Source organism: Panthera onca, chromosome A2 (assembly GCF_046562875.1).
Source record: "Panthera onca isolate mPanOnc1 chromosome A2, mPanOnc1 haplotype 2, whole genome shotgun sequence".
NCBI lineage: Eukaryota > Metazoa > Chordata > Mammalia > Carnivora > Felidae > Panthera > Panthera onca.
In genome coordinates, this window is record NC_138340.1 from 168,675,531 (window position 1) to 168,700,199 (window position 24,669).

General features: G+C 44.9%; 1 protein-coding gene and 1 long non-coding RNA gene across 5 annotated transcripts in view; both read right to left on the reverse strand.

Annotated features, from left to right (window-relative positions):
* The window catches only part of PTPRN2 (protein tyrosine phosphatase receptor type N2), an 812,735-nt gene that overhangs the window by 726,471 nt on the left and 61,595 nt on the right, over positions 1-24,669 (reverse strand). The window lies entirely within an intron of this gene.
* The window catches only part of LOC132679729 (uncharacterized), a 68,571-nt gene continuing 60,001 nt past the window's right edge, over positions 16,100-24,669 (reverse strand). For both annotated transcript variants that reach the window (XR_014137356.1, XR_009610305.3), the window contains exon 2: positions 16,100-16,405. This is a non-coding gene — a long non-coding RNA (uncharacterized LOC132679729). The remainder of the gene's footprint in view (positions 16,406-24,669) is intronic.

Consider the following 24,669-nt stretch of genomic DNA (forward strand, 5'->3'; position numbering starts at 1 on the left):
ACCACCTTGATGCCTCTTTTTCTTTGCCTATTCAAACAGAAAAAGATCCAGCAATTCTGCAGAGCCAGGCCAGCTCTGCCCCCCATCATTCCTGAGACATTTAGAAAGGGTTTTGTATTTTGTGGTGGAAAGAGCCCACACGAGCAGGATTCCCACGCCCTGGCCGGTTAACTGCCGACCCCCAGCTGCACGGATCCCCACTGCAGCCCTTCCACTCGGAGGGTGTCCCCTCCAGACTGGGATGCTGCTGTAGAGGGGAGAGTGGGCTGAAAATCGAAGGCCCCAGCCCAGCAATCCGCATCACCAGTATTCCGCCCCCCCACAGGCAAGCTGACTACCCTCCAGGGTCTGCTCTTTCCCAAGCTCCCTCCCTCCCACAGGTGTTTGCAGAGGCACTGAGATGGATGCCAGTGCACACTAGCAGAATAGGAGAGGTTCTGTGACCGAATGTAAGAAAAAGATAAAAGTAAAATGAATTCTCTCACCAAACAATAAAACAGGTTGTCTCTCAGATGGACCATATGAACAGGAGCAGTGACTGTATCTTGTACAAAGCCACTGGAACATGCTTAGAACCCAAGTATTCTCAGGAAATCTTCTTAACACTGAGAGCTGATGGGGAGCCTGGGTGGCTCAGTTGGTTAAGCGTCCAACTTTGGCTCAGGTCATGATCTCACAGTTTGTGAGTTCGAGCCCCACATCAGGCTCTGTGCTGACAGCTCAGAGCCTGGAGCCTGCTTCAGATCCTGTGTCTCCTTCTCTCTCTACCCCTCCCTGCTCGCACTCTGTCTCTCTCTCTCTCTCTCTCTCTCTCTCTCAAAAATAAATAAACATTAAAAAAAATTTTTTTAAAAACTGAGAGCTGATAATGCTACTAAGCCAAGAAAGATTTAGTATGACAGCCAAATAAAATGATGACAAACTCCAGCTGGCATTCGAATTCTACTCAAATGCACGTTAATAACTAGTATAACAAGTACATTATCTCTTCGCAAAGGCAATCTTTCACAAATAACGAAGTCTTCTCATACATAGTTCTCTTACTTGATCACTCCCCCTTCTCACTGAGCACTCCCAAAGCAAACAACAATACAATGTAATGACTCTCCCAGTTGCCTACTGCAATGCCTACTCCCATTTTGCAAAAAAAGGAAACCTGGACTCGAGAAGGTTAAGAATATGCCCACAGTCTGACTCAAAGCCTGGTCTGTCTCCCCCACACACACGTGCTTTCTCCACTACTGCAAGCTGTTCCAAGTAAGAGGGGTGGGTTTGTGTCCACACAAGGGTTCACCAGGGCAGACACAGGCACATCACACCACTGGGACCTTACTTGGTGGAGCCCTCTGTCCAGATCCCAGCCCGCAACTCTCATTCCTTCTCCTACCTCCACCTGCAACCTTTGCTCTTCTGTGGGCCTGGAACACACCCAAGGAAAGAAAAAGGCAAATCTTTGCCAGTATCTGGCCAGTGACCGCACACACGTGCACCCTTGGCGGGAAGGAGAGCCCCTGCTCCTGCTCACTGCTTCTCCTTTTACCATATAGCTCCTCCTAAGGCAGTACCACTGGGCTCCTGCTTGCCCGTGGCTCTGCTCCTGGCCTCCACACCCTGTCTCAGCTCCCTGGAGCTTTGCAGAGCAGCTCCCACCCCAGCAGGAAGCGATGGGAGGCCTCACAGAGCAGGCAGATGGTGACACCTGGACTCAGGTGCCTTCAGCCACATGCAGAAACGAAGGGTATGGGCAAAGCGCGTCTGTCCCAGGGCCCATCCTGCCAACAATTACCAGGAGCACCACCCCAGAGGTAGTCAACCTGAGGCGTGTCTCAGAGCAGACACTGAAGTAGATGAACAGTGGCAGACAGGTCCAGGCACAGGGCACACCCCCTGGCTGCACCTCAGGGGTTCCCAGGAGTGGACAGACATCATTTATTTTGTTGGTTTTTGATTTGGGTCTTGATTTGGTGTATACATTGTTTGTTCTCCACTAACCCAGACCATTTTCTCTGGGAGCTGATTCTTGGCTCTCAGACATCTAAATAGCAATAATCTAAAAGCTGCAAGACGGTGCGTGTGTGTGGCGATTTGTACGGGAAGGCTCATGTTTAAGCCAAGGTGAGCCATTGGAACCAGGCAATGAACAGATCTGACTATCTCAGTGCAGCAGGAAAGCCTTCCCAGCTGCAGCACCAGAAGGATATTGGGTGACCCTTTGTGGCAGGTTCTGGGCTGCAGTCTCCACCACAGCAGATGCCAGGTGAGGGAGGACAGCTCTCGGTTCACAGTGGTCCCCAGTAAAACCTCAGACCTGGAGGTGGGCACAAACACCCTTTTTCAGCTCCATTTCACTCCCCACAGGTGGACTTTCACAGTTTCTATTCTTCCCGTTCCTGTTCGTCCTCTGCCAGGAGTCCCCAGCTCCCCCAAGAGTCCCTGGAGCACAGCACTCAGTAAATTGGGTGATTTAATGCATGAAGAATCACTTCGGGGCGTGCAGGGCTGAGAAACCGAATAAGAACTCTCCACTGCCCCAGCTCCCAAATGTGAGGGGAGTCCACACCTCAGCAACATTCTCTTGGTTCAAATACTCCTCGTACTGGAAAAGTGGCATGAAAACACAGTGAACGGCTACAGGTATTTGGTAATCAATATATTCACCCTCATTAAGTGAAGGCCGAGCGCCCCGAGAGCATGCAGGGAGGCACTGTGCCCTGTCCTGGACCAGGAGCCTGGCGGGCCTGGCCCACTCGCTAGGCAGCAGGAGGTGTCCTCCCACGAGCAGACAGAGGTCCAGGGGAGTGGCAGCTGGGTGCACACATACGGTGGCAGTTCTCTCTCCTCCACCGTGACCTCCGGAATCTCCAGGTCAGCAGGGCAGCCCTTCCAAAAGCAACAGGAGCAGGTGCTGGGCTGGTCTCTGCTGAGGCAGAGGGAGCACAGGCTCCGGTGAGCTGCAGGTGGAGGCTGAGGGCAGCCTCACCCCTGCCCCTGACAGCTGCAGGGGAGAAAGGAAGTTCTGAATAAGGTGTCAAACCAATTTCACAGAAGCCTATAAAGCCCAGGTGATGTGAGCTGGCACCTGACAGTGTGAAACGGAGTATCAGCCGGTGCCAGGCAAAGTCTGAGATAAAGGTCACCTGGACACCGGGACCCAGGGTCTAAGCCGTCACCTGCTGTCTCTACCAAGCATGTGTCTTCTTTGAAACCCACCAGCCACTGACTGCACTCACTCACTCACTGTAGTCACTGAGCAGTTATTCGTCAGAGGCCCCTATTTTACGGCCGGCCGGCAGCAGGTAAACCATCAGTAGAAACAGCCTTCTTTAGGTTTCCCACTCACACCCCGGTCGGCATAGCAACAGCCTGAGTCATGTAAATGCCAAGAAGCAGTCTCAGGAAAGACACTCAAGTCCCCACAGCTGCCTCTGGGAAGGTGTTTCATACTTCAGTACCACCTTTTTGCAAGAAACATACACAGACTTCATAACTTCAAAAATATAAGGCAGGGACTAAGTCAGTGGAGCATTCAACTGTTCATCTCTGGGTCACGAGTTCGAGCCTCATGTTAGGGGTAGAATTTAAATATACATTTATAATAGCAAAGTTAAATAATATAAACCTTACTTTCCTTTCCCGGCTAACTTGCACTAGAAGCCTCACCAGACACCCACACTGACCGCTGTGCCCAATGTGCTGCAGAGCTCACTGCCCGCATCCCCCACAGAACCCCACGTGCTCTGTTTTTTGTTCCTGACTTTGTGTACCTGTCCTGGCTTGTCCAGGCTTTTAGAAAAGAGCAACTGTGCCTTGAGCCCCATGAGCCCCCAGTCACTGTGTCTAGTGGAGCCCTTCAATAATCTTATCAATTTCATTTCAGTGCCAGAATTTATCAAAACAGTGATTCTCACCAAAGCCATTTTATCAGTCTCTCCCAGGTAGAAAACAGTAAGGACTGTGAAAACATGAGGTTCTGGGGAATTACACTAAATTATACTCTTTTAGAAACGACATTAGCAAAGAAAAGTTAAGATTTGAAGAAATATTCTTTTTAAAAGTCATCCTCATTTTTAACATCCATCCAGAGTGAGGAAGTATTGGCCTGGCTCTACCCCATGGTGGACGCACAGCCTTGGCAAAGCCTCTCTGGCTCAGTTGTCTCAGCTGCGAATGCGGGGGGGGGGGGGGGGGGGGGGGGTGGGGGTGGGGGGCGGCGGGGAGTTCCCTGCACTCAGCAGGTGTGAAGATAAAGTGCCCATAGTGCCTGGCACAGGGTCCTGCTGTCACTGCTCCCAACATCGCCATGCCATGGGCACAGACCCACATAACCACAAATTCCGTACTCTCACGGTAGTTTTCCTGAACATTCCTATCACATCAAAAGCAAAAATGCATTTAATCAGATGGAGTATCCAAGCATGGATAGAAAACCTTTTCCACATTAAGAACTGCTTCTTTTAGAATAGACCCTGAACAACAAGCAAGAGAATAAAAAGCCTCAGACCAGAGGCTGGGATGCCGTGCACTTCTAGGAGCTGTGCACTTCTGGGAGCAGGAAGCAGCCCTGAAACCAGCGCTCAGACACCCCTCATCTCAGCAACCCGCACTGAAGTCACAATATCTTGTCTCCTTCCCCCAAGATCCCAGATTAAAGCTGTGGTCCTGATTCCAAAGACAAAAGAGAAAGAGAGAGGAGGGGGAGAGGAAGGGAAGGTGGGGAGGAGGAGGGAGAGGGAATGAGAAGGGAACAGGAAGGCGGCACTGTGATGTCCCTCCCAAAGCATCTAGAGGTTTGGGGCTTTCAGGGTAGGAGGGCTTCTACCCATCATGTTCATCCCAGTGCTGTCTGGGTGCAGAAACCACAATCCAGGACGCTGGTGATCCCACTGAGAGGAAGAAGACAGTCTCCAGAGCCAAAGAGCACACGGGGGTCTGAGACCAAAGCCATTCACAACTGGTGTGTATTACTATGGCCTTACAGTCAACTGCCCAGGAGCAACTGAGAGCTGAAATCTGTTCTACTGTAGGCTTCACAGGCACTGCCTGCTGCAAACCTTCAGGGTAACTTCTCTCACCTCATTCTGTGTGACAGGGTAGCTGCAGGCTCAGTGCCCCTCCACATCCATGCTTCCTCCCCAGCGGGGCACACAGCGAGAAACCCACACAAACACAGGCAAGCTGGTGCCTGTCAGTGAGGCGGGCTCCGGGGACCAACACAAATCACCAGGTCATGACAACTGGTCCTCCCTAGTCCAGCTCCCCACAACTTTGCTTGGTTAACTCTGTCCCTGAAGGTGACATCTACATTCATCAGGGGCTGAAAAGGCCACGGTCTGCCACACATCTTTTGTTTCTGCAAACAAAGTTCTTGTCTGAGGCAGGGGCCACTATCTTGAGGCAGTTCCTGCTGGCCCACCTATCCACAAAATCAGCTTCTCCGAGAGGTTGGTTAAGCATCCAACTCTCGGTTTCAGCTCAGGTCATGATCTCACGGTTCGTGAGTTTGAGCCCTGTATTGGGCTCTGTGTTGCCAGCGTAAAGCCTGCTTGGGATTCTCTCTCTCCCTCTCTCTCCTCCTCCCCTACTCACATGCTCTCTCAAAGTAAATAAGTAAACTTTAAAGACAAAAATCAGCGTCTCGCACACAGAGAACTCCATACCTGTTCTGGAAGGGGGCTCATGAGCCAGGACCTGCCAACCATCAAGTCCTATGACATTTTTCAAAAATAAAGAAAAACTAAATTCTTATCTCGAGTAACTCCCTTGATTTCAAGTTCTTCATTGCATATACTTAAGAATAAGAATAAATTGTTCCAAATTCAAGATATCTACCAGAATTCTGTGTTTTATTTTTAAGGTGCAGGAGTTAATTGTTGGGAAATGTGTTGTGAACACCGTACATCTTGCTGTACTACTTTGATGGGCTTCAACTCTATGGGTTCTGAGTGCTTTTTTGACTGGTTCTTTGTTTTTTGTCCTCTACTTCCTGAGATGGAATAATATCTTCAAAACAAGCATTATTTTCTTGAATTGTTCTTTGGGATTAAGAAAGCATTTCTAAGCTTGTTTCCATAGATACAAAGCTAAAGGAAAGCTTTGGGAAAATATCTAATGAGGAGCCTTGAATGTCAAATACTGAGAGTGCAAATAGCCACTTTGTAAGGAGACAGATATGGGGAAGCAAACTCAGAGAACCCATGGGGACAGTCAGGAACACGCCCCAGATCAAGCAGCATTGAAGGCCAGGATAAAGTGAACTACGTGAAAACTAGGATTGCTGAGAGGTGGCATACATGGGTGACACAGCGAAACTTTCCATTATATGTGAGATGCGTGGCTTGAAGAGGAAACAAGATTGTTGGCAGTGCTGGATTGACTTATCTGGTTTCCAGGCCATTCTTGATGCACAGACCACTATGATAGTTGTATAATCTCAGGACCCTCCTTAGTAGACTTAAATCATTTTGTCATCATCACATGATAGATCATGGTATTTACCATATTTCAGGGTAGATATAAGTCAACTGGGGGTCCTGATAAAATATACATTTGATCCCCTAGACCTGCCATGGAGCCCAGAGTTATGCATTTCCAATAAGAAGTAAGGGTACAGCTTGTAGAAATAATTTTAATTAAAAAACTTACATCAAGGCAGCCAGCAGGAGGTGGAAAAAGCAGTAGGAAGAGGATTAATGATGGCCAACAACAGCTGTGGGAAATGGCAACAACCCCTCACTTTCCAGCATGGTCCCTGAGGGTCGGCCCAGCCTTGATGGAGAGGAGATGCCCAAGAAGCACCCAGGCTGAGGCAGTGGCAGTGGCAGGGACTCAGTGAGGAGGAGGACACGGGGGAGCAGGGACACGGGTAGAAAGGGAAGACGGTGGCATCACTGCCCCAGCCGCCTAGTGCCACTGTCCACGCTGGTGGACTGGTTCCCGCACCTCCTGGTGGCAGAATCAAGGCCAGCCCCGGCTCCTGGCCCCACCTTGGACTCCGAGACAACACCCCCTGCCGCCCCCTCCCCGTCACAGGTACACACTCACTGAGCTCCTGGGCCAGGCCTGCCTGCCCTCTGGGCTACTTGAACAAACAAATCAAAGCACACCTGGTGGAGGGTCCAAAACATCACTACCAGTAGGGAGATAAAGCAACCAAAGTCCCAACAACAGAGAGCAAGTAACACGTGCCAAAAAACACCTCCTGAAGGCCCTGGACAGTGTATGACCTTCTTTAATATGGTAGTGCTCACAGGTACAGGGCACATAGCAAGGTTTTAAAACATGTAAGGGACAGAAAACTAGCCAAAATGACGAAACAGAAGAATTCTCCTCAAAAGAAATCCCAGGAAGAAATGACAGCTAAAGAACTGATCAAAACAGATATAAACAATATAACAAGAATTTAGAGTAATAGTCATAAGATTAATAGCTCGGCTTGAAAAAAGCATAGAAGACAGCAGAGAATCTATTGCTGCAGAGATCAAGGAACTAAAAATTAGTCATGATGAATTTAAAAATGCTGTAAATGAGGTGCAAAATAAACTAGAGGTGGTGACAGCCAGAATTGAAGAGGGAGAGAGGAGATAGGTGAGATAGAAGATAAAATTATGGGAAAAGATGAAGCTGAGAAAAAGAGAGATAAAAAAAAAATCCTAGACCACGAGGAGATAGAGAACTAAGTGATTCAATGAAACGGAATAATATCCATATCATAGAAATTCCAGAAGAAGAAGAGAGAGAGAAAGGGGCAGAAGGTGTACTTGAATAAATCATATCTGAGAACTTCCCCAATCTGGGGAAGGAAACCAACACTGAAATCCAGGAAGCACAGAGAACTCCCTTCAAACATAACAGGAATCGATCTTCTGCATGACATATTATAGTGAAACTGGCAAAATATAAAGATAAAGAGAGAATTCTGAAAGCAGGTAGGGACAAACGGGCCTTAACCTACAAGGGTAAACACATAAGGGTAGTAGCAGGCCTATCTCCTGAAACTTGGCAGGCCAGAAGGGAGTGGCAGGAAATATTCAATGTTATGAATAGGAAAAATATGCAGCCAAGAATCCTTTATCTAGCAAGCCTGTCATTCAGAATAGAAAGAGAGATAAAGGTTTTCCCAGACAAACAAAAACTGAAGGAGTTCATCACCACTAAACCAGCCCTACCAGCAATCCTAAGGGGCCTCTGTGAGTGTTGCAAAGACCACAAAGGACCAGAGACATAGCTACAAGCATGAAACCTAAAATAACACAATGACTCTGAATCCATATATTTCAATAATAACACTGAATGTAAATGGACTAAATGCTCCAACCAAACGACATAGGGTATCAGAATGGAATAAACAAGACCTATCTATTTTCTGTCTACAAGACCCATTTTAGACCTGAGGACACTTTCAGATTGAAAGTGAGGGGATGGAGAACCATCTATCATGCTACTGGAAGTCCAAAGAAAGCTGTAGTAGCCATACTTGTACCAGACAAACTAGATTTTAAACTAAAGGCTGTAACAAGAGATAAAGAAGGGCATTATATCATAATTATGGGGTCTGTTCATCAAGAAGAGCTAACAATTATAAATGTTTATGCACCAAATTTGAGAGCACCCAAAGGTATAAAACAATCATAAACATAAGCAATATTATTGGTAAGAATGTGGTAATTGCAGGGGACTTTAATATTCCACTTACAACAATGGACAGATCATCTAGGCAGAAAATCAGTAAAGAAACAATGTCCCTGAATGAAACACTGGACCAGATGGACGTGACATATATTCAGAGCTTTTTATCCTAAAGCAGCAGAATACACATTCTTCTTGAGTGCACGTGCAACATTCTCCAAGACAGACCACATACTGGGTCACAAAACAGCCCTCAATAAATATAAAAGAAGTGAGATCATACCATGCACATTTTCAGATCACAATGCTGTGAAACTTAAAATCAACCACAGCAAAAAGTTTGGAAAACCTCCAAATGCATGGACATTAAAGAACATCCTACTAAAGAATGAATGGATCAACCAGATAATTAGAGAAGAAATTTAAAAATATATGAAAACAAATGAAAATGAAAACATGACAGTCCAAACCCTTTGGGATGCAGCAAAGGCAGTCCTAAAAGGAAAATACATTGCAATCCAGGCCTATCTCAAGAAACAAGAAGTATCCCAACTACAAATCTAACAGCACGCTTAAAGGAACTAGAAGCAGAATAGCAAAGAAACACCAAGGCCAGCAGAAGAAGAGAAATAATAGGGATCAAAGCAGATATAAACAGTATAGAATTCAAAACAAACAAACAAAACAAAACAGTAGAGCAGATCAATGAAACTAAGACCTGGTTTTTTGAAAAAATAAATAAAATTGATAAACCCCTAACCAGACTTCTCAAAAAGAAAAGAGACAGGACCCAAATAGATAAAATCACAAATGAAAATGGACTTATCACAACTAATCCCTCAGAAATACAAACAATTATCAGAGAATACTATGAAAAATTATATGCCAACAAACTAGACAACCTGGAAGAAATGGACAAATTCCTAAACACCCACACACTACCAAAACTCATACGGGAAGAAACAGAAAATTTCAACAGACCCACAACTAGTGAAGAAATTGTATCAGTTACAAAAATCTCCCAACAAATAAGAGTCCTGGGCCAGATGACTTCCCAGAGGAATTCGACTAGACATTTAAAGCAGAGTTAATACCTATCCTTCTCAAGCTGTTCCAAAAAGTAGAAAAGGAAGGAAAGCTTCTGGACTCATTCTATGAAGCCAGCATTACCCTGATCCACAAACCAGACAGAGACCCCACAAAAAAGGAGAATTACAGGCCAATATCCCTGATGAACATGGATGCAAAAATTCTCAACAAGATACTAGCATATCGAATTCAACAGCATATAAAAAGAATTATTCACCATGATCAAGTGGGATTCATTCCTGGGCTGCAGGGCTGGTTCAATATTCACAAATCAATCAATGTGATATACCACATTAATAAAAGAAAGGATAAGAACCATATGATATGATCCCGTCAATAGATGCAGAAAAAGCATTTGACAAAATACAGCATCCTTTCTTAATAAAAACCCTCAAGAAAGTTGAGATAGAAGGAACATATCTAAACATCATAAAAGCCATATATGAAAAGACCACAGCTAATATCATCCTCAATGGGGAAAAACTAAGAGCTTTCCCCCTGAGATCAGGAACACGACAGGAATGTCCACTCTCACCACTGTTGTGTAACATAGTGTTGGAAGTCCTAGCATCAGCAATCAGACAACAAAGTGAAATAAAAGGCATCAAAATTGGCAAAGAAGAGGGGTGCCTGGGTGGCTCAGTCGGTTAAGCGGCTGACTTGGGCTCAGGTCATGATCTCCCAGTCCATGGGTTCAAGCCCCACGTCAGGCTCTGTGCTGACAGCACAGAGCCTGGAGCCTGTTTCAGATCCTGTGTCTCCCTCTCTCTGACCCTCCCCTGTTCATGCTCTGTCTCTCCCTGTCTCAAAAATAAATAAAACATTAACAAAATTAAAAAAAAAAAATTGGCAAAGAAGAAGTCAAACTTTGACTTTTCAGATGACATGGTACTCTACAGGGAAAACCCAAAAGACTCCACCAACAGGCTGCTAGAACTGATACATGAATTCAGCAAAGTCTCAGGGTACAAAATCAATGTACAGAAATTGGTTGCATTTCTATACACCAATGATGAAGCAACAAAAAGAGAAATTGATCCCAAGAAACTAATCCCATTTACAATTGCACCAAGAACCATAAAATGCCTAGGAATAGACCTAACCAAAGATGTAAAAGATCTGTATGCTGAAAACTATAGAAAACTTATGAAGTAAATGGAAAAAGACACAAAGAAATGGAAAAACATTCCATGCTCATGGATTGGAAAAATAAATATTGTTAAAATGTCAACACTGCCCAAAGCAATCTACACAATCAAATTGCACTGGCATTCTTCTCAAAGCTAGAACAAACAATCCTAAAATTTGTATGGAACCACAGAAGACCCCAAATAGCCAAAGTAATATTGACAAAGAAAACCAAAGCAGGAGGCATCACAATCCCAGACTTTAGCCTCTACTACAAAGCTGTAATCATCAAGACAGTATGGTTTTGGCACAAAACAAGACACATAGGCCAATGGAATAGAATAGAGAACCCAGACTTGGACCCACAAATGTATCACCAACTAATCTTTGACAAAGCAGGAAAGAGTATCCAATGGAAAAAAGACAGTCTCTTCAGCAAATGGTGCTAAGAGAACTGGACAGCAACATGCAGAAGAATGAAATTAGACCATTTTCTTATACCATACACAAAAATAAACTCAAAATGGATCAAAGACCTAAATGTGACACAGGAAGCCATCAAAACCCTGGAGGAGAAAGTAAGCAACAACCTCTTTGACCTCATCCGCAGCACTTTCTTGCTCAACACATCTCCAAAGGCAAGGGAAATAAAAGCAAAAATGAACTATTGGGACTTCATCAAGATAAAAAGCTTCTGCACTGCAAAGGAAACAATCAACAAAACTAAAAGGCAACCAACAGAATGGGAGAAGATATTTGCAGATGATGTATCAGATAAAGGGTTAGCATCCAAAATCTATAAAGAACTTACCAAAATCAACACACAAAAAGCAAATAATTCGGTGAATAAATGGGCAGAAGACATGAATAGACACTTTTCCAAAGAAGACAACCATATGACCAACCAACACATGAAAAAATGCTCAACATCACTCATCATCAAGGAAATACAAATCAAAAACACATTGAGATACCACCTCACTCCGGTCAGAGTGGCTAAAATGAACAACTCAAGAAACAACAGATGTTGGCAAGGATGTGGAGAAAAAGGATCTCTTTAGCACTGTTGGTGGGAATGCAAACTGGTGCAGCCGCTCTGGAAAACAGTGTGGAGGTTCCTCAAAAAATTAAAAATAGAACTATACTATGACCCAGCAGTAGCACTACTGGAAATTTATCCAAAGGATACAGGAGTGCTGATTCATAAGGGCACATGTACCCCTACGGTTATAGCAGCACTTTCAACAATAGCCAAATTATGGAAAGAGCCCAAATGTCCATCAACTGATGAATGGATAAAGAAGATGTGATTTATATATACAATGGAATACTACTTGGCAATGAGAAAGAATGAAATCATGCCATTTGTAGCAACGTGGATGGAACTGGAAGGTATTATGCTGAGTGAAATAAGTCAGTCAGAGAAGGACAGATATCATATGTTTTCACTCATATGTAGATCTTAATAAACTTAACAGAAGACCATGGAGGAAGGGAAGGGGGAAAAATAGCTACAAACAGAGAGGGAGGGAGGCAAACCACAAAAGACTCTTAAATACAGAGAACAAACTGAGGGTTAATGAGGGGGGTGGGGGAGAGGGGAAAGTGGGTGATGGGCATTGAGGAGGGCACTTGTTGGGATGAGCACTGGGAGTTGTATGTAAGCCAATTTGACAATAAATTATATTCATAAAAAATAAAATAAAAAACTGAGTGTCTTGTAGGCAGCATATAGATGAGTCTCGCTTTTATACCCATTCTGTCACCCTATGTCTTTTGATTGGAATATTTAGTCCATTTACATTCAAAATAATTACTGATAAGTATATACTTTTTGACATTTTGTTACTTGTTTTATGCTTGTTTTTGCAGTTCTTCTCTGTCCATTTCTGCTCTTGCTGTCTTCCTTCACAGTTTGCTCTCTTAAGTAATATACTTGGATTCCTTTCTCTTTACTTTTTACATTATCTGTTTATCAGTTTTTGATTTGTAGTTACCATTAGGTTTATATATAACATTTATATACCAGCCTATATTAAGTTGATGGTTGCTTAAGTATGAGCTCATTCTTTGCTCCTCCACACACCACATTTTAGGTATATAGTCATACTTTACATCCTTTTATTTTGTGAGTGCCTTGACTAATTTTTATAAATAAACTTAATTTTACTGCTTTCACGCTTCCTACTTTTCTTATTCCACTTAAGGACTTCCCTTTCCACTCAGAGTCCCCTTTAACATTTCCTGTAGGGCTGATTTAGTGGTTATGAACTCCTTTCACTTTTGTTTGTCTGAAAAAGTCTTTATATCTCCTTCTTTTCTGAATGACAGCCTTGCTAGATAAGAGTATTCTTGGTTGCAGGGTTTTTCCTTTCAGCACTTTAAATATATCATGCCACTACCTTCTGGCCTCCAAAATTTCTGCTGCAAAAATCAGCTGCTAGCCTTACGGGGTTTCCCTTGTATGTAACTGTTTTCTCCTGCTGCTTTTAAACTTCTCTTTTTATTACTATTTGCCATCTTAATTGGTATGGGCCCTGGTGTGGACCTCCTTGGGTTGATTTGGCGGGGGCGGGGGGGGGGGGGGGGGCTCTCTGTGCCTCCTGGACCTGGATGTCTATTTCCTTTCCCAGATTAGGGAAGTTTTCAGCTATTATTTCTTCAAATACACTTTCTGCCCCTTTTCTCTCACTTCTCCTTCTGGGACCCCCATAATGCAAATGTGATTTTGCTTAATGGTGTTGCTGAGTTCCCTTATTTTTTTAAGATTTTATTTTTAAGTAATCTCTACACCCAACATGGGGCTTGAACTCACAACCCTGAGATCAAGAGTTGAATACTCTACTAACTGAGCCAGCAAAGCCACCCCTATTTTCATCTTTTATTACTCATTTTTCTTTTTGGCTTGATTGCTTTCCATTACTTTGTCCTCCAGGTCACTGATCGATGCTTCTGCTTCCTCTATCCTGCTATTTATCCTATCTAGTGTATTTTTAATTTTACTTATTGTGCTCTTCATCTCTGATTGGTTCTTTTTTTATATTTTGTCTTTGTGGAGGGTCTCACTGATGTCCTCCACTCTTTTCTCAAGTCCAGTGAGTACCTTTATGACCATTACTTTAAATTCTCTATCAGGCATATTATATATCTTTGTTTCATTTAGCTCTTTTGTTGTGATTTTGTCCTGTTCTTTCATTTGGGACATATTCCTCTGTCTCCTCATTTTGTCTAATTCCCTGTGTCTGCTTCTGTATGTTAGGAAAGTCAGCTATGTCTTCTTCTCTGGAAAGTAGTGGCCTAAAGAAAAAGACCAGTGGTGCCCTGTAGTGCAATGTCCCCTATTCACCAGAACCTAGCACTTCAGAAGTGTCTCCTATGTGTGTTTTGTGTGCCCTACTCTTGTGGTTGAGACATGTTTGCCTACAGTCCAGTCACCTAAAATGGTTCTTTTGCCTGTTGTGGACAGGGTTTGGTCCCTGGGCCAGTCTGGGTTCCCCATCAGCTTGAGTTGCATCAGACCAGGCATTTGCCAGAGATGTAGTAGCAACTAACTGAAGGATGCTTTCCCTTTGTTGTTCTCTGAGAAGTTTACTTGGTGAGCAGGGCCTGCAGTCAGACTAGCTATGTGCCCCCAGCCCACTGCTGGGGCTGTAGTTGAATTGGTGTGTCTTCAAGGGCAGGGACTCAGTTTCCTCTAGCTCTCCTGGCTCTCCCAGAGCTGAGCTGGCTGATTTTTAAATTCCAGGTGTTAAGCCCCATTGGTTGTTCAGCCTCCCTGGTTTTCAAAGCCAAATGTTATGGAGATTTGTTCTTCCCATGTGGGTCCCCCATGACTGGGATGCCTGGCATGCCTGGTGTCAAATCAGTTCCTCTCCCTTCCCACACCCATGGTGTCCCTCCCTCCCACAGTCAGTCCCACAGGTCCCTTTGGCTCCCAACCTCATCTCCATCCTTCCTACCCTCCTCAGTGTGGTCTCTTCTCAACATTTAGCTGTGGACAGTCTGTTCTGCCAGTCTTCACGTCATTTTCTGGGTTGTTTACACTGATGTGGGTATCATCTAGTTGCATCCGGGGCACAAGGTGAACCTAGGGTCCTCCAACTCTGTCATCTCCAGAAGTCCCACATAAGAATTTTATCAGAGGATGAGCTTGATTGGTTTTAGGAAAAGTCTGAAGTGAATCTGAACATAATTTTTTTGTCCTGTTTAACTTGTTACATTTCAACATCAGTGTGTTTGTACATCCCACTATACTCTGTAGATAAAATGACAGAACCAAGAAAAAGGATTTAAAACCATATCGGAGTAAAACTCACCTCAGGAATTATCAACCTCCAACTGGCAATAATGTCCTATAGGACACATGCCCTGGTATGTTAATAAGTACCTTTCAGAAAAGGTTGGGAGTCAGACACATTTGAAAAATGTCAGCTGAAATTTAACAGGATTCTCCTCTGCAAGACTTCTCAGGACCTTCAAAGCTGCAAAAGGTCATGCTTTCTTCTTAAGAAGGGTACCACAGCTGATGTTTGCCAAACTACTTGAAATGCAATCCTTCATCACATGTTACCTCAGTGGAATAGAGGAAACTAAACCAGAGAATTACAGTAAAGATGTAGAAGTCATCCTGCCTAAGAAGCTCTCAGTCTTGAGGACCAGAGGACTTGTTAAAACATGGATTGCCGGTCCCATTCTCAGTTTCTGGCTTAGTAGATGTGGGGTAGGCCCTGAGAGTCTTCAATTCTAACAAGTTCCTGGTAATGCCGACGCTCCAGGACCCCATTCCTAACACAGCTGGTCAGGTAGAAAGTTTCTCAAACGTGTCCAGTAGGAACCAGTGTGGTGAGAAGCTCCGGTCCAATTGCATTTGGAACATTCTGTGCCCCGATGTCCCTCTCTAAGAAGTTAAAATGTAGGGGAGCCTGGCTGGCTTAGCTGAAAGAGCAGGCAAACTCCTGATCCTGGGGATGGGAGCCCCCACGTTAGGCACAGAGATTACTTAAAATAAATACTTTTTTTTTAATAAATGAAATTCATATGTGTATTAGGTGCTAAAGATACTGGGAGTTCTTCCTGTAATGAGAATTTTATCATTTGTTTAGTCTAGTATTTTCTATTTTCATTATTTTGACATCTTTTAACCATGACATCTTTGTGCATGCACACATAAACAAGTAACAACCCACTTTCTGAGACCACACAGGGAATATGATCACTATTTCCTCATGAAAATAATTCTTTCCTCTATAATCTCATGCAGGTTAATTAATTTTATTCTCAAATCCTTTTCTGTCCTCTGTTGAGGCCAAGCAAACAATGCACTGCTTAGCGCCTTCTAATATCTCAGAACCGTTCGGTCTTCTAAGTACCAGCAGACAGCAACCACAGCTCAGAAGGCCCAACACTTGGCTTCCTTCACCCAGGACACGATTAATGGACTAATTGTAAGTGTGAGAACAGCCTGCCTTCTGCTGGGTATCCCTGTGGTTAACCCCATACAATCCAAGGGCAAGGTTTTGTTCTTTCAAATCGTCCCACATTCTAGGTCTGGGAGGCAGGAATCCTGGAAGAAAACAAATTTGCTTAAAACTGTTGGGATTTCGCACAAGCACACTAGCTACTCTTGTTTTGTGGGTAAAAGGCACAGCTGTAAGCTGTGAGAAAGTTCCGTGCCTGAAGGAGCTACACCTGTTTCCAATGAGGCATCATCCCTGGGTGAGCCACTCAGCTGTGGGATATACACCAGCCCAGATAGAAATATCACTCATGACTAAGGAGGAAATCCATGTTGGAATAGTTCTGAATATTTTAAGGTTTTATTCTATTAAGTGTAAGCTTATCTCCTAGAAACCTCCATCACAAACCCTTACAATACTTAGCATTATGCAGAGCAAAGCTTCTCCCTCTTGAAATGAGATAACAAACCACCCAGCAAAGTGATAGGTACACAGTATCTCTTAGTGAATGCATGTTCCCTTCCCACCCCCCCCTTCCACAGGACAGCCTTTCCAATGTGTAAGTTTGTTCTTCTTCAACTTAAATATGCCCAATTATTTCACATGATATGATTTCATACCATTTTGCCAATCTAACTTCTCCGCTCTCAACACTGCCTGTCTCATGTGGATCTACCCTAGGATGGGTGCACTCATCAGAATTAAACAGAGGTTCAGGAGTGGTACAGCCACCTGGGTGGACAGACATTCTTTTCCCTTGTTCTGACTCTTTCCTCCTACCATGAGAGCTGGAGTCCATCAAGCTGCCTGGAGGTCAGAGAGAGGACTCAACTCTCGTAGATTGCAGCATAAAAAAATTGGCTTACTCAGGGGCAGGCAAAACACAGCCCTACATTTTTGTAAATAAAATTTACAAATTATTATAAATAATAATTATACAAATAATTATAAAATTATTGAAGCACAGCCCACCCACCTGCTTACATCTTGTTATGGCTGCTTTTGTCCTGCAACAGCTAAGTTGAAGAGTTGTGACAGAGACTAGGGGTCTAAAGAACCCTATTTACAGAAAAAACTTAGCTAGCCCTGGCTTATTAAAAGGAGTAGAGGTTGTTTATAGAATCAAAAGGGGGTGAGAAACTTGGCTTGGAGAAACGGGCAGGAATCAAAGGATCCCATGGGAACATGGCCCACCTCCACTGCAGCACCAGGACACAACCGCCTTCACTGGCTCTGAAGCTGCCAGGCCCACCACTTTCCTCAGAGTCCTTCCTTCTCGCTGCACTGGCTTAGAGCTTGCGTGGAATGTGTGAGTGGCCTTGCCTACAACAAGGTTCTCACAGGAGCAGCCATGCACCCCCAAACCTGGACTCCACCACCTAGAGCACTGAGCCTTTCCAGGACCCCATCACACCATGGCGTTCTGACTTCATGTTAGAACACAAGCTGTTTCCTTTTCAGATCCACAGTGGAACCACCTCCCTCTAGCCTGGATCATCCTGTACCATTTCCACCACCAACCTCCCAACCCCAAGAGCAGGACTCTGTCCTTGTTCCCTCAGACATCACATTCCTACTTGACTCCCAATCCCAGCCTACGTCTTTCTGGATTCCCAGCTGTGCATCCCATGCAAATTAATAAACAGATCCTTCCCATCTGTATCTGAGTCATGGCTACCTCCCTCCAGGGTACTGGAGAGTGATGAAGCTGGCTGAGAGCCGAGGAAAGAGGGAGAAAAGGGAGGCTGGAGAGGCGGGGTCGGTTGCAGGCCAGAGCTTGTGCCCCTTCTCACCAGGTTAGCCTTTTCCAAAATGGAAGCATCCCTTCTTTGCACTCCTCTGAAGAGCAATGAGCTGAGCTCTGTGGTGATGAGAAAACAGAAATGATAGCACCGAACACCAAAAATTCAACGTGAAGTGTTGGAAACAGCTCCTGCTTAGGAATAGAAGGTTCTAGAAATCAGCATGTGGCTGTGGACAAACTACACATTCTCTCTCACCTGCTTATTTAAACTATTATTGGAGATTTTTCATATCATAAAAGCCGAGAAAATGAAGAAAATGCAGAAAATCACAACAAGAAAGTAATACTAGTGACCTCCTCGCCCAGAAATGACACCCCTATTTACAGTCATTTTTCTTTGGATATCTATAAGGATTGGGGGCAACTGGGTAGCTCAGTTGGTTTCGGCACGGGTAATGGTCTTGCAGTTTGTGGGATCAAACCCCACATTGAGCTCTGCGCTGACAGCATGGAGCCTGCTTAGGTTCTCTCTCTCTACCTCTCTCTGCCCCTCCCCTGCTGGCACACACTGTTTCTCTCTCAAAACAAACTTTAAAAAAATCTTTAAAAGTACTGGTATCATCCTGTACATGCAATTTTATAACCTGCACCTTTTACTTCTTTTTTTTAATCAAATTTTTATTGATTTACCCTAGGTCACAACTGAAAATATATGTCCAGTCACCTTGCATGTGTATGTTTCATTAAATATTTTTATCACTGAAAACTAAATTTATTGATTGATTTTTATTTTTTTAATATGAAATTTATTGTCAAATTGGTTTCCATACAATACCCAGTGCTCATCCCAACAGGCCGCACCTTTTACTTCTAATACACTGTAAACAATTCCCTGTCCTTGATATTTCTCACCATGATGAATTTTAATCACCACATAATAATTAATTCTATACTTGCACATAATCTATTTAACCAATTCTCTCATGAAGTAACTTTACATGGTTTCCAATTTTCCTCATTAAAAATAACACCATAACCAGCAATCCGGATTGTTAGTCCTTGGGGATAGCTCGAATTTCTTTCCCCTCGGGATCAATTCCTACAAAAAGAACCTCAGGGGCACCCGGGTGGCTCAGTCGGTGGAGCATGTGACTCTTCATCTTAGGGTTGTAGGTTCAAGCCCCACACTAGGTGTAGAGATTACTTAAAAATAAAATCTAAAAAAAAAAGAACCCCAGATTTTTTAAAGGTGTTATGTGTAAGATTTTAGAAAGATGTTTACAAATTGCCTCTCATCAACATAATAGAAGTGTGCCTTGACCCCTCAGCTTCTCAGTTTGTTAAAAGATTAAATCTCAACCCTCCTAACCTAGGAGAGTTGCTGGGAGAACCCAAGGACATAACAGAGGTTGAAGCATCTTATAAACTAAAGCATGCAGGAAGAGTGTTACTGTCCTGTCACTCAGGGACCTATCCTCCTTCCCCACCTCCTGCATTACTGGGGCATGAATCTGAAATATCAGTAGTCAAAAAAATATATAAATAAAATAAAATAAGCTCACAAGGCACTTCTGGCAGAATGAAGCCCCTAGGACACGTTTTAGGATCTCTAACGTAATTTAACACACATCATGAACCACCAAGATGCATTAAAAGCATTGTGGTTATGTGCTATGCACAATCATCTCTTCTGACCAGTTCCCAAGCTGTTCTTTCTCCAGTGTAACATCTAAGTATACACAGTAGAACACCCTGGGGATGTCCAAGTCACCCAGTTTGCTACAAGGGCAGTCCAAAGTCTCATGAAGTTAAAAAATAATCATCAGGGTGCCTGGGTGGCTCAATCAGTTAAGCATCTGACTCTGGATTTCAGCTCAGGGCATGACCTCGCGGTTCATGAGTTCAAGCCCTACATTGGGCTCTACACTGACAGTGCAGAGCCTGCTTGGGATTCTGTCTCTCTCCCTCTCTGCCCCTCCTCCACTCTTGCATGCTCTCTCTCCCTCAAAATAAGTAAACTTTAAAAGAAAATCATCATCAAAAGAAAAATCCTAAGCTGAAAAACAAAAGCACACTTAATTTGAAAGCATGTACTCCTGAATCTGCCTCTGGCTTACATGATTTCATTTCTGAGCTGCACAGCAAGGTGAGGAAAAGGAAGAGCCAGAGAGTGGAGTGGAAAGGGGAGGAGAAGCTAGAAGTAGGGTGCCCTGCCGCTGGTGACCCTGAAGTCCTCCCTAACCTCCAAGCCTCAATGATTTCACCTGTATATGTGGACAAAATATGGCCAGATGCTGGGTCCTTAGGGATGTCAAGGGCGGTGCTAACACCGGCACACCAGTGGCATCCAATAAACAGCAGCTACAACTATGATACGTGTCCTACGCTGCCTCAGGGACAGACAAATCAAGGACAGGCACATCCCCGCGCTTGAAGACAAGAGAGTGAGCGGGGTATGTAGATGTCTAGGAGGGTTAGAGAAGGGTGAGAGGATTAGGTGACTGACCCAACTCCAACCCCCTTCACAGCACTCGGCGTGTCTAAAAGCAGTACTGTATTTATCTTGTGTTGCTCACCTTCTCTCACCTGAATGGAAGTTCCATGACAGCCTGACATACAAGAGAGGCTCACCAAGTATGTGAGAATAAACAGGAGCTGCCACTAGGATGTCACTAGGATGCACGGTCAGTGAAGAGCCTGATGCAGGGCTCTATCTCGTAAACTGTGAGATCACGGCCTGAGCTAAAATCAAGAGTCAGATGCTCAACCGACTGAGCGCCCCAGGCGCCCCAACGACCCGATTCTTTACCCACCTTCCAGGCACAGCCTCCGAAATCCCTCTCACAGCCTACAGGCCCTACCCCTGGATTCCAGCTTCACTGTGTGACTTGCTTTGGCATCACAGTGAGATGGGGCAGCGGTATTTACTGGTTCTGAGCCTCAAAAGGCCTAGCGTATTTGCACATTCCCCCTCTCTCCTCTGCCGTCACTGTGGTAAGGACATGCCTGCACCAGCCTGTGGGTTCCAGGAGGAAGAGGAGAGGTATGTGGGCAGATACCCCCTGGCAGACCCAGCCTAAAGCAGCTGAAACCCCAAAGAAATAATAAAGGATTAGTGCTTTAAGTTTTGGGGTGCTTTGTTCTGTACTACTCACCAACTGATACAAGGGATTCCCACTCTGATAGGCAGGCATAGCAGAAAACTCTAGTACATCTAGCTGAGGGACACTGGAAAGTGACTTGGAGGAAGTAGGTATGAAAAGGCAGAGAAAAGAGGGTAGATTAGCTCTGGAGGGGGACAGGCATTCCATGGAGACCCCCACATGACAGAGGCCACCCTACAGCGCAAGGATTAGGCACAGACAGGGCTCAGAACTATCCAGGGGACATCCCACAGTGAGCAGAAGCAGGAAGCCAAGCCGCACCAATGTTCACAAGCTATGGAGGAAGGGGTAAGGGCTGTGCACCTACTCACCATCAGAGGAGACCCACCTGGTAGCTGGTATGTAGGGCTGGCCAGAAGGAAGGGAACAGAGAACAAGTGGACCATCTGGGCCAGGAGGAAGGAGGAAGAGGTTGGGGTCAAGGTGATGGTATGGCTCTGACTCGGTAACAGAAGGATGCATGAGGTGGAGGGAAAGAGGAGAGGCAGGAGGAGGAGGAGGCAAGGGCCTGGCTCAGTTCAGTGGAGGGTGAAGGACCAGGACATTCAGGAGATGACACCAAGCATACTGGGGAAGTGTGAGCTCCAGAAGAGATGGGACAGGTATGAATTCTGGAGGTAAAAACTGGTGCTGGGGTGGGGGTGGATGAAGTCTGTAAAGGCAAGAAGGTGAAGGGAAGGAGGGAGCGAGGGGGACAGGAGAGCGAGTAACTATCAGAGAGAGAAGATGACAAGCAGTTCCCACAGCAGGGGGCTGCAAGCAGATGACCACGAGAAGGCCTTTCCTTTCTGTGACCATGTCCAGGGCTGGTTAAATAGCACCTTTGGTAAAAGCCTGCAACAATGTCCCTTTTATGATCTTTGTCAAAGCTGTTGGATCCTGGGGTGCAGGCCCAAGGATTCTTCCTCCAGACAAGGAAATAGGACAGTTATCGACATGCATGTCCTGAAACTCCCCACGTAAACCTGCACACCCCACTGGAGGGTACAAGCACATTGTTGGTAGTCAATTCTATGATTCACTTCAGGCTAATGTAGAACTTAAAGTCCAACCCCAATTTTCCTCTCTATCAACCAGAATTAAATATCCAGGCAGAACCAGAGTTCAGTACAATTGCAGAAAGCAGGACCACACAGTGCATAAGTGTGGAAATCAACCCTCCAAATTTATTTCTAATCTCCACAGCCTCACTTACATCTGCATTATGGGTTCTGCTGACAACACACCATAGGAAAAGGTGAAATGCCAGCACATAGCCAGCAGGCAGGGCTGACTAACGGACAGCATGCAGTGAAGAAATTGGGATGAGCTCCTTCCTTTGTCTGGGGTTGGCATGGTGGCCTGAGGCCCTGGGCGGCCACACGCAGCGGAGACCTGAAGGTGACACACTAGCAGATTTGTCTACAGGTCTGCATAAGAGAAACATGGGTGACGTGCAACTCTGTTTGCTCCATGCCTAGCGGAGTGCTGTGAGCAATGATGTGCACCTTAAATTGTAATCCCATGCAGTAAGCATTTATCCAAGGTCTTTTACAGACAAACACAAGTGAAATACAGTATTCCATTCCCCAGAAGTCCCCAAGGAGAGAGTATTATCATCATGCAAATTAGTAACAACCTCCTAGTAATGTTTCAGGGCCCCTATTTCCCAAAGTTTCGAGAACATTCTAGTAAACTTGCTTTGTTTTGTGTGTGCTAAGGGACATGACCCCAGGTCTGGTTCTCTGGGAGAATACTTGATATATTTTCAATTTTATGACTCTGCATTTTTAGCTTTTCCTTCTTGGGTGTCCTGCAGCCCCAGTGACAAAGAATAACCTAGATGTCTGGGGTGCTCTGAGGAGATTTTATCTCACATACTCAACCCACAACAGGTGTTCAACAGAGTATGTAAATGAGCAAGGTAATAAATTCTCACATTCTTGCCCCACAAAAGCCTCATTTACCCCCAGCCCCCTCCCCCTCCCTCTTTCTGATTCTCACACATTAAGGATAAGGCTGTTTTATCATTTACAAGATTTCATTAAAAACAATTAATTCTTCCCTTCTTTGCCATCCATTTTAACTTGTGCTTGTCACCTGGGTTCTCTTTTCTGCGTTAAAATAGTAAAATGGCTCAGAGACACCAGAAATTCCACCATCCGATGAAAAACACCAGGATACTAGAACACAGGAGAAACTACCGTGGTCTTTAAAACACAAAAAGGAGGAGGAACAGGAGGAGAAAGATAATTACAAACAGGTCAGATGTGAGAACGAAAGAAAATCAGAAAGACTTCGATGACATGGGACAGGATTCTTTTCAGAGACAATTACTTAGTAAGAAAAGTGACAAGCAACGTTACCGTCAGGTCAGCGGAGACTAGGAGAACCAAGACATGTTTGCTGCATCACGAGTCCTCCCACAGTGAGCCCTCCTCTCCCATGTGTGAGACCACGTGTGGTTCACAAAGCCTCTCACCTGAGTAACACAACTGCAACGGAAAGGCAATTTTGAACTTCTTTTTCTCAAGTCGAAAGATCGAAACAGTTGGCCAGCACTTGGGGACGGCAGAAAATGCCAGGTTAATTTTTCTTCTGATATCCGGGACTCGACACCCATTCCTCTTAGGTGCGAATCGCTGCAGACCTTCGTCCGCACCTGCCGTGGCACACTCTCCCTCCTTCCCCTCCACCCAACAAAGAAGCAGCTGAGAGAAGTGACATCGGGACTGGCAACCACATCTCATGAGGGCCACTCTCCGTATTAGACCCCATCCTCATCCTATCCCAGGGCCTACGTGGAACAGTATGGCCTGGTGATCCCATTTAAATGACTAGACAGAGGTCACCTACTGAGATATGAACACACAGAGAACACCAATTTATGAGGACGGAAGGTGAGAGAGAACCCACCAATCACGAAAGTGCCTTGTCCCTCCAGTTCCTCTAAACTGTGCACATCTTGCAGCCACATGAAAGGACACCATCGAAACAGGCCAGGTGCCATTTTCTCTTGGACACAGCTCAATAGACACTCTATGGGCCTCGCGTAAGAAAAGAAAACCTTGCACAGGCAGGTCTGACGCACAGCACTGCGCCGCAGATAACCTGCAAATGGCACCCATGGGCTTCCGGCTCAACCTGAGGTCTCTGCAGGCCCCAGAGGGTCAGTCAGCACAAACACAGTGGGCAGGTTGGGCCCCTGGGCAGAGCAGGGCTGTTATCACAGTGTGTGAAATATGTCATTCTTAAATGAAGAGTGCTAGGTGAAAGAATCAGTCTGAAAACTCTGGAAAAGGCAAAAACAGAGATCAGTGGTTGCTAGGGGTCCAAGCAGAGGGGAGGGAGGCTTGAGTAGGTAAAGCACAAAATTTGTAGGGCAGGGAAACTTCTCAATATGTTGTGGACACTTGACTCTTAAGCGTCTACTGAAACCCAATGAACTTCACAGCACAAAGATGAATCTCAGTGAATGCAAATT